This window comes from Geotrypetes seraphini, chromosome 2 (genome assembly GCF_902459505.1).
Source record: "Geotrypetes seraphini chromosome 2, aGeoSer1.1, whole genome shotgun sequence".
NCBI lineage: Eukaryota > Metazoa > Chordata > Amphibia > Gymnophiona > Dermophiidae > Geotrypetes > Geotrypetes seraphini.
Window position 1 is genome coordinate 515,845,414 of NC_047085.1, and position 17,918 is coordinate 515,863,331.

Here is a 17,918-nt window from a genome sequence, read left to right on the forward strand (position 1 = left end):
ATGGCACATTCTTATAAAAAAGGGGCCCTGTTTCTGATGGTGCTCCAAAGGGTTTCGTGTGCAAGATTTGCAAAGATGACACACTATACTGGCGAACCATAAGACACCAAATGTCTTTTTTTCTGCTTGCTTTAGTTTAATGACGTGGGATTTATCCTGGGCTTTCCCATGTCATTGCCATCCCTTGTAATTCCACACCAGAGAACACACTAGGAAAACTACCAAATACATGAAATCTCCTAATTGGGAGCATTTCTTAATGAAGATCCTAAAAATAACCATGACCAGATACTGAAGTTGAGAAAAGCATCCTTCAGCATTTTGGTTGTTTTTTTTTTTATAAAATAATGTTCATTGCAAGAGAAATGCATACCATAACATGCAACCACAATAACATCCATCACATATACAAAGCAATACATCAAAACCTAAGTACACAGAACGCAAATTTAATTCTCTCAGAATTTTCTGAAATATTATAATTCTCCCCCCCAAAGTAAGAGAGGGATCAGCATCACTGGACATCAAAGATATAGGACAACCAACTTAATCCGATACACCCATTATCCCAGGACAAGCAGGCAGCATATTCTCAACAGTGGGTGATGTCACCGACGGAGCCCCGCAGCGGACAGCCTTGCAAGCAGACTTGCTTGAAGATCTTTGTAAGAGTTTACGAGTGCTGCACTGCGCATGCGCGAGTGCCTTCCTGCCCGAGTCAGGGCGTGTGTCTCCTGTGAGGTATCTCAGTTCAACGTTTTCCGCGGAGCTAAGAAGTCCTATTCACTTCAGCTCTGCAGCCTTCGTTACCTTCTCTCACCGCGGCTTTCTTATTTTTGTTATTTGTTGTGTTCGCATTTTCTTTCCCTTTCTTTTTCGTTTTTAAAAAAAACCTTTTATTTTTTTCTTTCTTCCTGCCAGCGGCCTTTTGGCCTAGGCCTGGCCGCTTGACCTTGTTCGTTCGTCGGCCTAGTTTTCTTTTATGTCCCGGCTTCTTACCGGGTTCAAAAAGTGTAGCCAGTGCGGCAAGGCCATTTCAATCACCGATCCTCATCGTCGGTATATTGCTTGCCTGGGTTCTGAACATTGCCCCGATGCCTGTTCACACTGCGCTGCCCTTCAACCTTGAGCCCTTCGCAGACGTCGTGCCAAGCTTTTTCAACTATTTGGCACTATGGAGCAGCCTGCTGAAAGGGTCTCGACCTTGGCTTCGGGGATGGCCTCGACTTCCAAGACCTCAACCCCGACACCTGTGACTGCCTCCACCAAGGCCTCGACCTCGACACCTTCGTTCTCGAAGGCCTCGCCTGCAGTTCCTCTGAAGTCTTCCTCGGTTGGTAAGTCTCCTGTTTCTCCTTCAGGTACCATTCTTAAGAAGCCTCCAGAGTCTCGGGCATCCCAGGCTGTGTCTACGGGCCTGCCAGCCTCTTCCAGACCTCCAGCTAAGCGTGCCTCCAAGCATAGGGAATACTCATCCTCGAGGTCGCCCTCCTTGGAGCGCACTGCTGCACTTTCGAGAACTGATCCCTTTGTCTCGGTGCCTATGTTCGAGGACATGTTAAAAGCCATTCTGACCACTTAGATTTCCTCGGTCATGGCTCAGCTCCTCCTGTCCTTGACCCTGCTTCCTATGAGCCAGCCTGAGCGGCAGTCTGTGACTCTGATTGAAGCACCTCGAGGCAAGCCTTGGAAGTCTCACCGCTTATCATCCAGTGACTCTTCGCCTACTCCTCGGACCCAGTCTCCTGAATCTCGATCAAGTCATTGCTCAAGGCATTTGAGGCATCTTGCTTCCAAGCTCACTCAGGAGTCTTTTCTAAAGCGGAAACCATCTCCTCCTCCGGATATGGAATCTTCTATGCCTCGTTTATCAAAGGCTATCGAGACTTTTGCTAAATCTAAACATAAGTCTCGCAAAGCTTCTACACCGGCCGCTTCTCCTCGAAGCCCCGAGGGAGCCTTTTCCTCCTGCCTCGACCCACTCTGTTCCTCGAACTCCGGCGACTTCACCATCGAGGCTTTTGAAGCGCAAGCATTCTCTAACTTCTCCTGTTGCAGGTAGTGGCGCTTCTTCAATCACAATGCGCCTGGATTCTGAGCCTCCTTCTCAGTATTCCAGAGAGTCTTTTCCTTCCTATTCGGTGGTTCCTAAGTCTCGCATTCCTTCTCCCAAAAGTGCCTCAACCTCGAAGTCTGCCTCTTTTGACAGGTTTGTCTTTGACATGGGAAAAGCTCTTCAGCTGGATTTCCATTCTGACTCCAAATACACTCCTGAGTAGTTGGCCGACATGGAGTTGCCTCATCCACCCAAGGAGACCCTGAGGCTTCCTATGACTCCAGTATTAAAACAAACTTTCTTCAGGAATATGGAAACTCCTTATTCCATTACAGCCATTCCATCCAAGCTGGAATCCAGGTATCGCACCGTATCCTGCAAAGGCTTTGAGAAATCTCAATTGTCTCACCAGTCCTTGATTGTAGAATCTTCTTTAAAGAAAGCTCAACCATCTAAGCTCTACGCTGCGGTTCCTCCAGGCAGGGAGGGCTGTACCATGGACAAGTTTGGCCATAGGCTTCATCAGAATTCCATGATGGCTAACAGAATTCTCAATTACAACTACACTTTCACTGCTTATTTTAATCACTTCCTCAAATTGATGCCTAAGTTCTACCTGGCTCTTGAGGAACAGTGTCTTCCAGAATTCAAACAGATTATCCAGACTCTGTCTCAACTTCGACTCTTTATGTTACAAGCCACATACGATGCCTTTGAACTTTCTTCCAGAGTTTCTGCCTTTGCGGTAGCCATGCGTCGCCTCGCCTGGCTCTGCATTGTTGATATGGATCCCAATTTGCAGGACCGTCTAGCAAATTTGCCCTGCCAGGGAAATGAACTCTTTGATGATTTCATTGAAGCTGCTACTAAGCGTCTATCTGAACATGAGCGTTCCTTTGCTTCCTTGATTAGGCCGAAGCCTAAGACTCCTCCTGCTACAAACAACCACTACGTCGTTATCCTCAAAAAAATGATGCCAGCTTTCTCCAGGCCTCCGCCTAGAAGGCCACCACAACAACGACAGCAGAAAGCTTAGACTCCTGCTGCGGCTAAACCAGCTCAGTCTTTTTGACATTCCCTGTCTGGGCATACCAACCTAAACTAAACTAAACTAAATCTTGGGTTTATATACCGCATCATCTCCACAGGTGGAGCTCGACACGGTTTACATGGTTAGGGAAGGAACGGAACTACAATGGATTTATAGAAGTAAGTAAGAAAGATAGGTTAGGTGTGATAATACCAGGGAGGGGACGGGGTTACGTTTTGGAGAAGAGCCAGGTCTTCAGAAGCTTACGGAATGGTAGAAGGGGGCTCAAGTTGCGGAGAGGGGAAGGGAGACTATTCCAGAGCTGAGCGATTCTGAAGTGGAGGGAGGACCCGAGTTTACCAACGAGGGAGATACCTTTTAAGGAGGGGAATGATAATTTTAGTTTTTGCGTGGATCTAGTGGAGAATGGATTTGAGGAGTTCCAGGATAGAGGAATAAGAGGTGGAAGGATGCCGTGGAGGATCTTGAAGGTTAAGCAGGCACATTTAAAGTGGACCCTGGAGATGACAGGAAGCCAGTGGAGCTTGGACAGGAGCGGAGAGACATGGTCAAATTTACTTTTTGAGAAGATAAGTTTGGCCGCGATGTTCTGGATTAGTTGGAGTCTGTGGAGGTTTTTCTTTGTTAAGCTAAGGTAAATGGAATTGCAATAGTCCAATCTGGAGAGGATGATGGACTGTACGAGCACGGCAAAGTGTTTTTGGTGGAAGCAGGACCTCACTTTCCTCAGCATGTGAAGGCTGTAAAAGCATTTTTTTATCAGGGAGTTGAGGTGGTCGTTGAAGGATAGTGAGGAATCTATGGTGATGCCCAGAACTTTGCTAGAGAACTCCAGTTGTAGAGAGGAGCCTGTGGGCAGTGGGATGGAAGTGGGTAGATGATCAAGTTTAGGGCCAAGCCTCCCTCCATCAGGCTTCTCTTCTGCCCATAGGAGGTCGTCTTCACCATTTTTATCACCAGTGGGAGATGATCACCTCAGATCTCTGGGTTCTCACCATTCTTCTGGAGGGATACTCACTTCACTTTCTTCAGGTGCCTCCAGATCACCCTCCAAGAAAATGTCCTTCCAATTCGTCGCAACTTCCCCTTCTTCTTCAGGAAGCTCAGGCTCTTCTTCGCCTTCGAGCTGTTGAGGAGGTTCCCCAGAACCAACAGGAAGGGGGCTTTTATTCCCGTTATTTTCTAGTCCCAAAGAAGATGGGAGATTTGCGACCCATTCTGGACCTCAGAGCCCTCAACAAATTTCTAGTCAAAGAGAAGTTTCGAATGCTTTCTTTACCAACTTTATATTCCCTGATGAATCAGGGAGATTGGCTATGTTCTCTGGATCTCAAAGAGGCTTACACTCATATCCCGATTCATCTAGCCTGTCGAAAATATCTACGATTCCGGGTGGGGAATCTTCATCTACAATACAGAGTTCTTCCTTTCGGACTCGCCTCATCCCCCAGAGTCTTCACGAAGTGTCTGGTGGTGGTGGCTGCAGCTCTCTGTACCCAGGGTCTTCAAGTTGTCCCATACCTGAGCGACTGGCTCATCAAAGCCCCCTCTCAACAAGGGGTTATTGCAGCAACCCAACAGACTATTATGTTCCTTCAATGTCTGGGGTTCAAAATCAACTTTCCAAAATCCAGCTGACCCCATCTCAGTCTCTTCAATTCATTGGGGCCACTCTGGACACGGACCAGCTCATAGCATTCCTGCCTCCACCACGTCAGGATGCCCTCATTTGTCTTTACCATCAAGTGTCTCATCTCACTTCAATTTCAGCGAGACAAATGATGATTCTGCTCAAGTCACCTGGCTTCTACAGTTCACGTGACACCTTTTGCAGACTTCACCTTTGCTGGGACCTCTATTGTTCAATATATTTATTAACGATCTGGAGACAGGGACAAAATGTGAGGTTATCAGATTTGCTGATGACACCAAACTCTGCAGCAGGGTTAGAAACAAGGAAGACTGTGAAGCCCTGCAAAGGGACCTAACGAGACTGGAAGACAGCTGATCTGATGTTGACGCTTCAGACAACAGTATCCAGAACAGATGCTGAACGGGCTGACTGCAGGGAGGAAACAGAGGGACCGGAAGATCTCCAAATCAGACAGCGAGGGAAACATCAGGTAAAGGGAGCTTGCTGGGAGAGGACTAAGGGGCATGGGGACACAGGGGGACTGGGTGACACAAGGGCGAAAGCCAAGGGTAATATAGAGGTACCACAAGGCGAGGGGGATCAAACAGAGGCTCAAGGGATGATAGCTCAGGAGGGGGCCGGTAGGGCTAGAAATCCCAGAGGAAAAGCGGGAAAGTGGGGTGGCAGGAATGTGGGGAAGCTGAAAGCTAAGAAGGTAAAGGCTGAGGGTAAAGCAGAAACACAGAGAGCGGGAAAACTGCCCGAAATCCAAGGGCAAGTGGCCCAAGTAAATGCAGAGTTGGGAGAAAAACGACGGGACCTGCGGTGCTTATACGCAAATGCAAGAAGCCTCACGGCCAAGATGGGTGAACTAGAAGTCATGGCCAAGGGGGAGGACTTGGATATAATTGGAATTGTAGAAACCTGGTGGACAGAGGAAAATCAATGGGATGTAGCGCTGCCGGGGTACAAGCTCTATAGGAGGGACAGGACCCACAAAAAGGGGGGAGGCATAGCACTATATATAAAGGACTCTATCCACTCGGTCGGGATGGATATGGCAACGAAGGCAGAGGGGCTGGAATCGATGTGGGTCAAATTACCGGGAAACAAGGGTGCGGGCATAAAACTGGGGCTGTACTATCGACCACCTGGTACACCAGATGGAGTCGGACACGACTTGGAAGCGGAATTGAGACAGGAGTGCAGGACTGGAAATGTAACAGTGATGGGGGACTTCAACTACCCAGGGATAGACTGGAGTACGGGTCACTCCAACTGCAATAGGGAGATAGGATTTGTAGAAGCTGTGAAGGACTGCTTCATGGAGCAACTAGTCAAAGAACCGACGCGAGGGGGTACTACTCTTGACCTCATCCTAAACGGATTAGGGGGGCCTGCAAGAGGGGTAGAAGTGGGAGGACCACTAGGCAACAGTGATCACAACACGATCAGATTCACATTAGAAAGAGGGACACCCATAGTTAGGAGGACCGCAACAACTGCGCTGAACTTCAAGAAAGGGAACTACGTTGCTATGAGGGAAATGGTGGGGAGGAAGCTCAGAAACATCTTTAGGATGGAGACTGTGGGAAGCGCCTGGACCCTATTCAGGGACACCCTGCAAGAAGCACAGAGAATGTACGTCCCCAACTTCAGGAAAGGCTGCAAGAACAATCGATTAAAGGACCCGGTTTGGATATCAATAGAAGTAAAGAGGGCGATAAAGGACAAAAAAGTATCTTTCCGGAGATGGAAAAAGGACCCAACAGAGGAAAATCACCAGGCGCACAGGAAATGCCAAAAGGAATGCCACCGGGAGGTTAGAAAAGCAAAAGGGAAATACGAAGAGGGGCTGGCCAAGGAGGCGAAAAACTTCAAGGCATTCTTCAGTTACGTTAAGGGGAAGCGACCAGCGAGAGAGGAAGTAGGGCCGTTGGACGATGGGGACAGGAAGGGAGTGATTAAGGAGGATAAAGAGGTAGCTGAGAGGTTGAACACGTTCTTCTCGTCGGTTTTCACGAGCGAAGACAAATCTAATATACCAGACTCAGAGGAGCTCATGAGTGGGGAACAGACTGAAAAATTAGAGCACATAGAGGTAAGTAGGGAGGATGTCCTCAAACAGATAGACAGGTTAAAATGCGGCAAATCACCGGGCCCGGACGGGATCCATCCAAGGGTTCTGAAGGAACTAAGACAGGAAATAGCGGGCACAATACAACATGTTTGCAACCTATCCTTGAAAACTGGTGAGGTGCCGGAGGACTGGAAATTGGCAAATGTCACACCCATCTTCAAGAAAGGATCGAGGGGTGACCCTGGGAACTACAGGCCGGTGAGTCTGACTTCAATTATAGGGAAGATTGTGGAAGCTATGATCAAGGACGGCATTTGCGAGCACATCGAGAGAAATGGCCTACTGAGAACAAGCCAGCACGGATTCTGTAAGGGAAGGTCGTGCCTAACGAACCTTCTGTACTTCTTTGAGGGAATAAGCAGTCGGGTGGACAATGGGGAGCCCATAGACATCATTTACCTCGACTTTCAAAAGGCTTTCGACAAGGTGCCACATGAAAGGCTACTTAAGAAGCTGTGGAACCACGGGGTGGGAGGGGATGTGCACAGATGGATCAAGCACTGGTTGTCGGGAAGACTGCAGAGGGTTGGAGTAAAGGGTCAATATTCTGACTGGCGGGGAGTCACGAGCGGTGTGCCACAGGGATCGGTGCTGGGGCCTTTACTCTTTAACATATTCATCAATGACCTGGAAAAGGAGGCAAAGTGTGAGATTATAAAATTTGCAGACGATACCAAACTGTGTGGCAGAGTTACGACCAGAGAGGAGTGTGAGGACCTACAAAGGGATCTGGACAAGCTGGAAGACTGGGCAAACAAATGGCAAATGCGCTTCAACGTGGACAAATGCAAGGTCATGCATATAGGGAAAAAGAACCCGTTGTTCAGCTACAAATTAGGGGGGGTATTGTTGGGAGACAGCAGACTCGAGAGAGACTTGGGTGTGCTGGTGGATGCATCACTGAAGCCATCTGCACAGTGCGCAGCAGCCTCGAAAAAAGCCAACAGGATGCTGGGCATCATAAAGAAGGGCATAGCAACCAGAACACGGGAAGTCATCATGCCCTTGTATCGAGCGATGGTACGTCCACATCTGGAGTACTGCGTTCAGTATTGGTCGCCGCACCTCAAGAAGGACATGGCGGTACTTGAGAGAGTCCAAAGGAGAGCAACGAAATTGGTAAGAGGGCTGGAACACTGCTCATACGCCGAGAGGCTGGATAGGCTGGGGCTCTTCTTTCTGGAGAAAAGGAGGCTCAGGGGAGATATGATAGAAACTTTCAAGATCATGAGGGGCATAGAGAAGGTGGATAGGGACAGATTCTTTAGACTGAAGGGGACAGCAAATACGAGGGGACATTCTGAGAAACTGAAGGGAGACAGGTTCAAAACAAATGCAAGGAAGTTTTTTTTCACCCAAAGGGTCGTGGACACTTGGAATGCGCTACCGGAGGAAGTGATCAGGCAAAATACGGTACAAGGATTCAAACAGGGATTGGATGGATTCCTGAGGGATAAAGGGATCGTGGGATACTGAGGGAGGAGCTGGGAGGTAACACAAGTATAGGAAATACACCAGGTAATGAGTATAAACTAACCTGGTCGTGCATGTGCAAGACCGGAGGGCTAGGACTTCGATAGGAAGGCAGGACTTAAATGGGAAACCAAGGTGGCAAGGGAGCCCCTTCTGATGATTCAGACAGGTCTTGACCTGTTTTGGGCCGCCGCGGGAGCGGACTGCTGGGCGGGATGGACCTGTGGTCTGACCCGGCGGAGGCACTGCTTATGTTCTTATGTTCTTAAGACTGGGCAAAAAAGTGGCAAATGAGTTTTAACGTAGAGAAATGCAAAGTCATGCATGTAGGGAAAAAGAACCCGATGTTCAGCTACAGAATGGGGGGAACACTGCTAGGGGTGAGTAACCTTGAAAGGGACCTGGGGGTGATGGTTGACACATCACTGAAACCATCGGCGCAGTGTGCGACAGCCTCAAAGAAAGCAAACAGAATGCTGGGCATCATCAAAAAGGGTATCACAACCAGGACGAAGGAAGTCATCATGCCGCTGTATCGCGCAATGGTGCGCCTGCACCTGGAGTACTGTGTTCAATACTGATCGCCGTACCTCAAGAAGGACATGGCGGTACTCGAGGGAGTGCAGAGGAGGGCGACTAAACTGATAAAAGGTATGGAAAATTTCTCATACGCTGACAGGTTAAAAATGCTGGGGCTGTTCTCCCTGGAGAAGAGGAGACTTAGAGGGGACATGATAGAAACCTTCAAAATCCTAAAGGGCATAGAGAAAGTGAATAAGGACAGATTCTTCAAACTGTGGGGAGCCACAAGCACTAGGGATCACTCGGAGAAATTGAAAGGGAACAGATTTAGAACAAATGCTAGGAAGTTCTTCTTTACCCAGAGGGTGGTGGACACATGGAACAAGCTTCCGGAGGAGGTGATAAGCCAGAACACTGTACAGGGGTTCAAGGAAGGTTTGGATAGGTTCCTGGAGGATAAGGGGATAGAGGGGTACAGATAGAACTTGAGGTAGGTTATAGAAGTGGTCAGAAACCACTTCACAGGTCGCGGACCTGATGGGCCACCGCGGGAGCGGACCGCTGGGATGGACCTCTGGTCTGACCCAGTAGAGGCAGCTTCTTATGTTCTTATACCTCAGTGGACTCTGGCATCTCAGTGGCAACAAGCTACCGACCCACTTTCTCAACAAATTACAGTAACTCCTTTGTTGCAGCAGTCTCTCCACTGGTGGATGCTCTCTTCCAATCTTTCCAGAGGTTTTCGGTTCCACACTCTCCCTCATCAGAAGGTTCTCACAACAGACTCGTCAACCTACACATGGGGAGCCCATCTAGACAGTCTCCATACCCAAGGCCATTGTTCTCCCACAGACCATCTTTGTTACATCAATCTGTTGGAACTCAGAGCGATTTTCAATGCTCTGAAAGCTTTTCAACACCTTCTTCACGACAAGGTAGTCCTTGTCCGGACGGACAACCAAGTTGCCATGCACTATGTCAATAAACAGGGAGATATGGGATCTCACTCCCTTTGTCAAGAATCTCTGAAGCTGTGGGATTGGGCAATCCATCAAAACATCTTTCTCAGAGCGGTCTACATTCAAGGTCAGCACAACTGTCTGGTGGACAAATTGAGTCGTCTTCTGCAACCTCACGAATGGACACTCAATTCCTCGCCTCTGCGTCAGGTGTTTGCTCAATGGGGAACCCCGCAGATAGACCTCTTTGCGTCTCCCCTCAACAACAAGCTGCCTCACTTCTGCTCCCGGATATACTCTCCCAGCGTCTCGAGGCAGATACTTTCCTCCTGGACTGGACGGGTCAGTTTCTCTATGCCTTCCCTCCATTCCCTCTGATTCTCAAGACTCTTGTCAAATTCAAGACAGAACATGCCACCATGATTCTGATAGCTCCTCGGTAGCCCAGACAACCGTGGTACTCCCTTCTACTTCAGCTCAGCACCAGGGAGCCTCTCCTTCTCCCTGTTTTTCCCTCTCTGCTTATTCAGTCAAAGATCCTTACTTTATCCCAATCTGCAGTCTCTACACTTAACAGCTTGGTACCTTTCAACCTAACTGACTCTCTACAGTTTTCTCAATCTGTACAGGACATTTTGTTAGCTTCCAGAAAACCATCCACTAGGCAGTGTTACGGCGAGAAATGGACTAGATTTTCTACTTGGTGTTCTACTTTCCAAATGGAGCCAATGTCCACATCCTTGGCTTCGGTTTTGGACTATTTACTTCACTTATCACAATCTGGACTCCAGTCTACATCTATCCGAGTCCATCTCAGTGCGATTGCTGCTTTCCATCAGCTTCTTGATGGGAAACACCTGTCTGCACATCCTGTGGTTTCCCGATTCACGAAAGGACTTTTTAATGTACATCCACCGCTCAAACCACCTCCAGTGGTCTATTTCAATGTAGTCCTAGCTCAGTTGATGAAACCTCCATTTGAAGCAATTGATACGGCTCATCTCAAGTATCTTACTTGGAAAGTGGTGTTCCTGATTGCCCTCACATCTGCTCGAAGAGTCAGTGAGTTACAAGCCTTGGTTGCGGATCCACCTTTCACAGTTTTCCACCATGACAAAGTGGTCCTCCGTACTCATCCAAAATTCTTACCTAAAGTTGTATCAGAATTTCACATTAATCAATCTATTGTTCTTCCAGTTTTTTTTCCAAAGCCTCATTCTCACCTTGGAGAAATCGCACTTCATACTTTGGACTGTAAACGTGCCTTGGCTTTCTACTTGCAAAACACTCAACCTCACAGAACAGCTCCCCAACTTTTCATTTCCTTCGATCCAAATAAGTTGGGGGCAACCTGTCTTGAAGCAAACCATATCCAACTGGATGGCTGCTTGCATCTCTTTCTGCTATGCTCAGGCTGGTCTCCCTCTGCAGGGTCGAGTCACGGGGCATAAGGTCAGAGCGATGGCAATGTCCGTAGTTTTCCTCAGATCAACGCCTATTGAGGAAATCTGCAAGGCTGCCACTTGGTCCTCGGTTCATACTTTCACCTCTCATTACTGTCTGGATACTTTCTCCAGAAGGGATGGCCATTTTGGCCAGTCTGTTTTCCAAATCTTTTTTCTTAACTTGCCAACTCTTCCTCCATCCCATTATGCTTAGCTTGGAGGTCACACACTGTTGAGAATATGCTGCCTGCTTATCCTGGGATAAAGCACAGTTACTTACCGTAACACTTGTTATCCAGGGACAGCAGGCAGATATTCTCACAACCCACCCTCCTCCCCTGGTTGGCTTCTTAGCTAGTTATCTGAATTGAGGTACCTCACAGGAGACACGCGCCCTCACTCGGACGGGAAGGCACTCACGCATGTGCAGTGCAGCACTCGTAAGCTGTTATAAAGATCTTCAAACAAGTCTGCTTTCGAGGCTGTCTGCTGCGGGGCTCCGTCGGTGACGTCACCCACTGTTGAGAATATCTGCCTGCTGTCCCTGGATAACAACTGTTACGGTAAATAACTGCCGTACAGCCCGCCAATGCACATATTTATCCCATACCTTACAATAATTATGCAAAGTATTATGATGAAAAGCCGTCAGCTTGGACATCAATTGGAGGTAATCCAAACGATTATAAATCTCACGGCAGCCAGGAATAGTAGGAGACCGCCAACAATGAGCTAGTGCTAACCTGGCGCCAACGTATACACAGGCTGCAAATTTCTGCTCAGATTTTGTAAAAACCAGGTACTCCCACGTTCAACACACAGGACAATGTTTCTGCAACACACGTACCCCTCCCCCATTCACCCAATCACTCTGCACACAAACATCCAAACTCCACCAACTAAGCACTCAAGAACAAAGGGAAAGAAAAGATAAACTCTACCCCCCTAACAAAAAGCCTTCACTCTCTCGCCCGTGTTCCAGACCCCAAAGACTTCAGCATGTTTTAAGCAGGAAGAGAGGCTGCCCAAGGCTTAGACCACGCTGAGTGGACCAACCGCTGCTATTCCCCGACACTTAACCAGGCAGGGCTGCTGAAAATGTTTCTTTGAGTCATCAAGTATAAGGAATAACAATTTTGGACCAACCAAGTCTAGGCGATTTCCAAAATAAAATAAAAAACATACAGAAAGTTAGAAGATAACTCCATACATTACATAATAGGAAAGGTTCAGACACACCAGGGGAAAAAGATGGTCTATGGTACATAGCGATTGCTGTCATGCTTCCTCTGTCCTTAAAAATTTTAAGAAAAAGCTTTCCAAAACAATTGAGTCTTAAGGTTAACTTTGAACTGACCTAATGAGAGTTCAGAATGATGCCTTAGGGGCAAAACATTCCCAGGCTCAATGGGACTCTACAAATAACAGCGATGGAATGGCCAACTGATGGTCATTGAGGGAATGAAGTGTTCTTCTCAGCATGGAGGGTATACTTTCCTTTGCCAGATAGTCCGGGATCCCCTCTCTAAGTGCTCTGAGGGTCAGAATCAGGATCTTGAAATGTCTTCTCTAAGCGATAGGCAGCCAGTGTAATTGGGAGAATAATATATAGACAGCCCAATAGTCAAGAATTGAGATGGAACCGGAACCGGAACCAGTGAAGGTAACTCCAGAAGAAAAGCACTAGAAAGCTCGATCCAGAAAATTGCTGCTGTTAGGAGATTCCATCATCAGCGGCATTAACCTTGGAACACAAGTCAAGGAGCCTAAAATAGTGAAGTGTCTCCCAGGATCCTCGGCTTCCAGGAATCCCAAACAAATATTATCTCTAATTAGGGAAGAATCTAGGAATTCTAAAGCTGATGTTGTTATCCATTTGGGTTCAATGACGCACCAGTAATACCCCACTTGTGGTGCAGAAAGCTTTTCTTTAGCCAGGGGAAGGGTTAAAACCTTTTTGTAAAGACTGTAGCTTTTTCGGAAGTACTGCCTACATATGGAAAAGAAGAGGGAAGAGTAGGAAATAGTGAGATCTTCAATAGGTGGCTCAGAGCCTGGTGTCATCACGAAGGCTTTAGGTACAGAGGAGGATGAGGAAATACATGGAAAACCAAGAGACTATATTGTAATGACAGGTAAAAGGATCCTTGCTGAGAAATTCAGGCCATGGGTTTCTAGGCGTTTAAACTAGAAGGTGGGGGTGGCATAAGCAGGACACTAACGGTGGCCACCCCCAGCAAAGACAAGATAGCAACGTACACAACGATATTAGTGATACCCTTCTTAGCAAGGCAACTGGCAGTGAGACTAAAAAAAAAATGAAATTGCCCCAGAAAAGTAGTTGGAAAGCAAAGACCACAAACGCTCGCAATCTAGGCAGCCAGCAACCCAGGGAATTTAAAGAAAGCAAAGGCAAAGTCCCAATCCCTTCCGATAGTTCACCCCAAGGAGCAAGACCCGATTCTGTTTTAGAATCACTCTTTGGCGAGTAGAGATGACATGTTTGGGTCACAAGAGGAGCAGAGCAGCAATCACTAGGAAATGGTCCATCATACAAGCAGCAGTAGCAGCGCTGACCATCCCAGCACGATCCAGGTAGTGGTGGAGTCAGGTCAGACCCTGAAATGATGCGGATGTGCAGTGGCGACATTCAGTGCTGTTAACCGCATAGCTAACTGGGCAAGTAAGACCAGTCCTGTGTCCAGTTAGCTATTTGGGAACCAGATTTTTAATGCCGGGGCCCAGATATGGCCCAGTGTTGACTGTCTGGGACTAATGTAGTTCTAAGTTATCAGCTGTATAGAAAATGTTAATTGCCCCCAGCTGAATATTGATCCGTAACAATTAACCCTTTCTTTGGCATTGTTGCTCTCGTTCAACATCAAGTTATGTAAAAAAAAACTTTGCTCCATCTGCCAATTAAACGGTTAATACAAGCAGGAGTAAAATTAATTACTTAATAAAAGCTTTATCAAGGATTTTATATTGTATCTAAGAATGCACATAATACAAATGAGAAACATTCTACATCTTTATATTATGATACAAAACTTTTTTTTCTCATCAAACAGGTTTAAACTGTCTTCAGAGGCTCCATGAAAGTGAGAGGCCATTTACATGTCCAGAATGTGGCAAAAGCTTTACTCAGCAATCACATTTAATAAAGCACAGGAGGATTCATACTGGAGAGAAACCATATACCTGTTCAGAATGTGGGAAAAGCTTTATTCAGCAATCAGATTTAAGAAGACACAAGAGGATTCATACCGGAGAGAAACCATATAGCTGTTCAGAATGTGGTAAAACCTTTAGTGTACAGTCATCTTTAAAAATGCACAAGAGGATTCATACTGGAGAGAAATCATATACCTGTTCTGAATGTGGGAAAAGCTTTATTCGGCAATCACATTTAATAACACACAGGAAGATTCATACGGGAGAGAAACCCTATACCTGTTCAGAATGTGGGAAAAGCTTTAATGAGCAATCATATTTAAGAAGACACGAGAGGATTCATACTGGAGAGAAACCATATACCTGTTCAGAATGTGGGAAAAGCTTTAATCAGCAATCACATTTAATAACGCACAAGAGGATTCATATGGGAGAGAAACCCTATACCTGTTCAGAATGTGGTAAAAGCTTTAATCACCAATCACATTTAATAACGCACAATAGGATTCATACGGGAGAGAAACCCTACACCTGTTCAGAATGTGGTAAAAGCTTTAAGCAATCATATTTAATAATGCACAGGAGGATTCATACCAGAGAGAAACCATATACCTGTTCAGAATGTGGGAAAAGCTTTATTCAGCAATCAGATTTAAGAAGACACAAGAGGATTCATACCGGAGAGAAACCCTATACCTGTTCAGAATGTGGTAAAAGCTTTAATCACCAATCATCTCTAAAAATGCACGGTTGGATGCATACTGGAGAAAAACCATATACCTGTTCAGAATGTGGGAAAAGCTTTAATCGGCAATCACATTTAATAACGCACAGGAGGATTCATACAGGAGAGAAACCCTATACCTGTTCAGAATGTGGTAAAAGCTTTAGTCAGCAATCATCTCTAAAAATGCACAGTTGGATGCATACTGGAGAAAAACCATATACCTGTTCAGAATGTGGGAAAAGCTTTAATCAGCAATCACATTTAATAACACACAGGAGGATTCATACGGGAGAGAAACCCTATACCTGTTCAGAATGTGGTAAAAGCTTTAATCAGCAATCAGATTTAACAAAACACGAGAGGATTCATACTGGAGAGAAACCCTATACCTGTTCAGAATGTGGTAAAAGCTTTAGTCATCAATCAGATTTAAGAAAACATGAGAGGATTCATACTGGAGAGAAACCCTATACCTGTTCAGAATGTGGTAAAAGCTTTATTACACAGTTTTAAGAATGCACAAGAGGATGCATACTGGAGAAAAACCATATACCTGTTCAGAATGTGGGAAAAGCTTTAATCAGCAATCACATTTAATAACGCACAGGAGGATTCATACAGGAGAGAAACCATATACCTGTTCAGAATGTGGTAAAAGCTTTAGTCATCAATCAGATTTAAGAAAACACGAGAGGATTCATACTGGAGAGAAACCATATACCTGTTCAGAATGTGGTAAAAGCTTTATTACACAGTCAGCTTTAAGAATGCACAAGAGGATTCATATTGGAGAAAAACCATATACCTGTTCAGAATGTGGTAAAAGCTTTAATCAGCAATCAGATTTAACAAAACACGAGAGGATTCATACTGGAGAGAAACCATATACCTGTTCAGAATGTGGTAAAAGCTTTATTCAGCAATCAGATTTAAGAAGACACAAGAGGATTCATACCGGAGAGAAACCATATACCTGTTCAGAATGTGGTAAAAGCTTTAATCAGCAATCATCTCTAAAAATGCACTGTTGGATGCATACTGGAGAAAAACCATATACCTGTTCAGAATGTGGGAAAAGCTTTAATCAGCAATCACATTTAATAACGCACAGGAGGATTCATACTGGAGAGAAACCATATACCTGTTCAGAATGTGGTAAAAGCTTTATTACACAGTCAGCTTTAAGAATGCACAAGAGGATTCATATTGGAGAAAAACATATACCTGTGGTATAAGCTTTATGCAGCATTCAGATTTAAAAAAAACACAAGAGGATTCATACTGGAGAGAAACCATATAATTGTTTAGAATGTGGTAAAAGGTACAGTTATCTTTCAACATTAAAAATGCATGAGGATTCATACTGGAGAGAAACCCCATACCTGTTCAGAATGTGGTAAAAGATACAGTCATCTTTCAACTTTAACAATACATAAGAGGATTCATACTGGAGAGAAATCATATACCTGTTCACAATGTGGGAAAAGCTTTCGTATGCAGTCAACTTTAAAAATGCACATGAGGATTCATACCGGAGAGAAACCCTTTACCTGTTCAGAATGTGGTAAAAGATACAGTCATCTTTCAACTTTAACAATACATAAGAGGATTCATACTGGAGAGAAATCATATACCTGTTCACAATGTGGGAAAAGCTTTCGTATGCAGTCAACTTTAAAAATGCACATGAGGATTCATACCGGAGAGAAACCCTTTACCTGTTCAGAATGTGGTAAAAGCTTTAGTCAGCAATCAGATTTAAGAAAACACGAGAGGATTCATACTGGAGAGAAACCATATACCTGTTCAGAATGTGGTAAAAGCTTTAGTGTGCAGTCAACTTTAAAAAGGCACAAGATGATTCATACTAGAGAATGACACAGTGACAAAATTCATCACCGTTCCCGTCCCGTGGATAACCGCGGGAAACCATCTTCATGTTATTCTTTAAGGAGAGAGGAAAGAATCACAGTATAATTGGGCACAACCACTGACCTGCAAGCTTTGCTTTGAAGAATGCTGGTGTAGAAGGATCAAGGTTGAAATAGACACTAGAAAATGACATGGGATTATTTCCCGCAGTTATCCACGGGGACGGTGATGAATTTTGTCACTGTGTCATTCTCTAATTCATACCTGACATGTTCAGAATGTGGTAAAACCTATACTGAGCAATTAGAGTTAAGAAAATACGAGAGGGTTCATACTGGAGTGAAACCCTATACCTCTTCAGAATGTTGTAAAGGTTTTACTCACCAATTTTAAGAAGCCATAAACGGATTCATACCAGAAAAAGACTGTATACCTGTTCAGAATGTGGGAAAACTTTACTTGGCAATCACATTTAATAATGCACAGGAGGATTCACACAGCAGAGAAATCTGTTCAAAATGTGGGGAAAGATTTAGTATGCAGTCAACTTTAAAAAGACATGAGAGGATTCATAGTGGATAAAAACATATACATTACATTACATTTGGGATTTCTATTCCGCCATTACCTTGCGGTTCAAGGCGGCTTACAAAAGATTTATAAATGGGGGTTACAAAGGGAGAACAATTGATTTACTAGAGTAGTAAAGAGTAGGTCTTTTGACAATTCTCGGATTGTTGAGATTAGAGGTGGTTTACAGGAGGTTATAATGGAAGCAAAATTATCATAACTAGGGTAGTAAAGAGTAGATCCTTTGTCAGAGTTTGCGTTGTTAAGAGTACGTGAGGTTAGGGTTGTTTCAGGAA

The 17,918-nt window shown here is 45.3% G+C and overlaps 1 pseudogene; it reads left to right on the plus strand.

Annotated features, from left to right (window-relative positions):
- LOC117355007 overlaps positions 1 to 17,145 on the plus strand; it is a 136,831-nt pseudogene extending 119,686 nt beyond the window's left edge.
- The last annotated feature ends 773 nt before the right edge of the window (positions 17,146 to 17,918 follow it).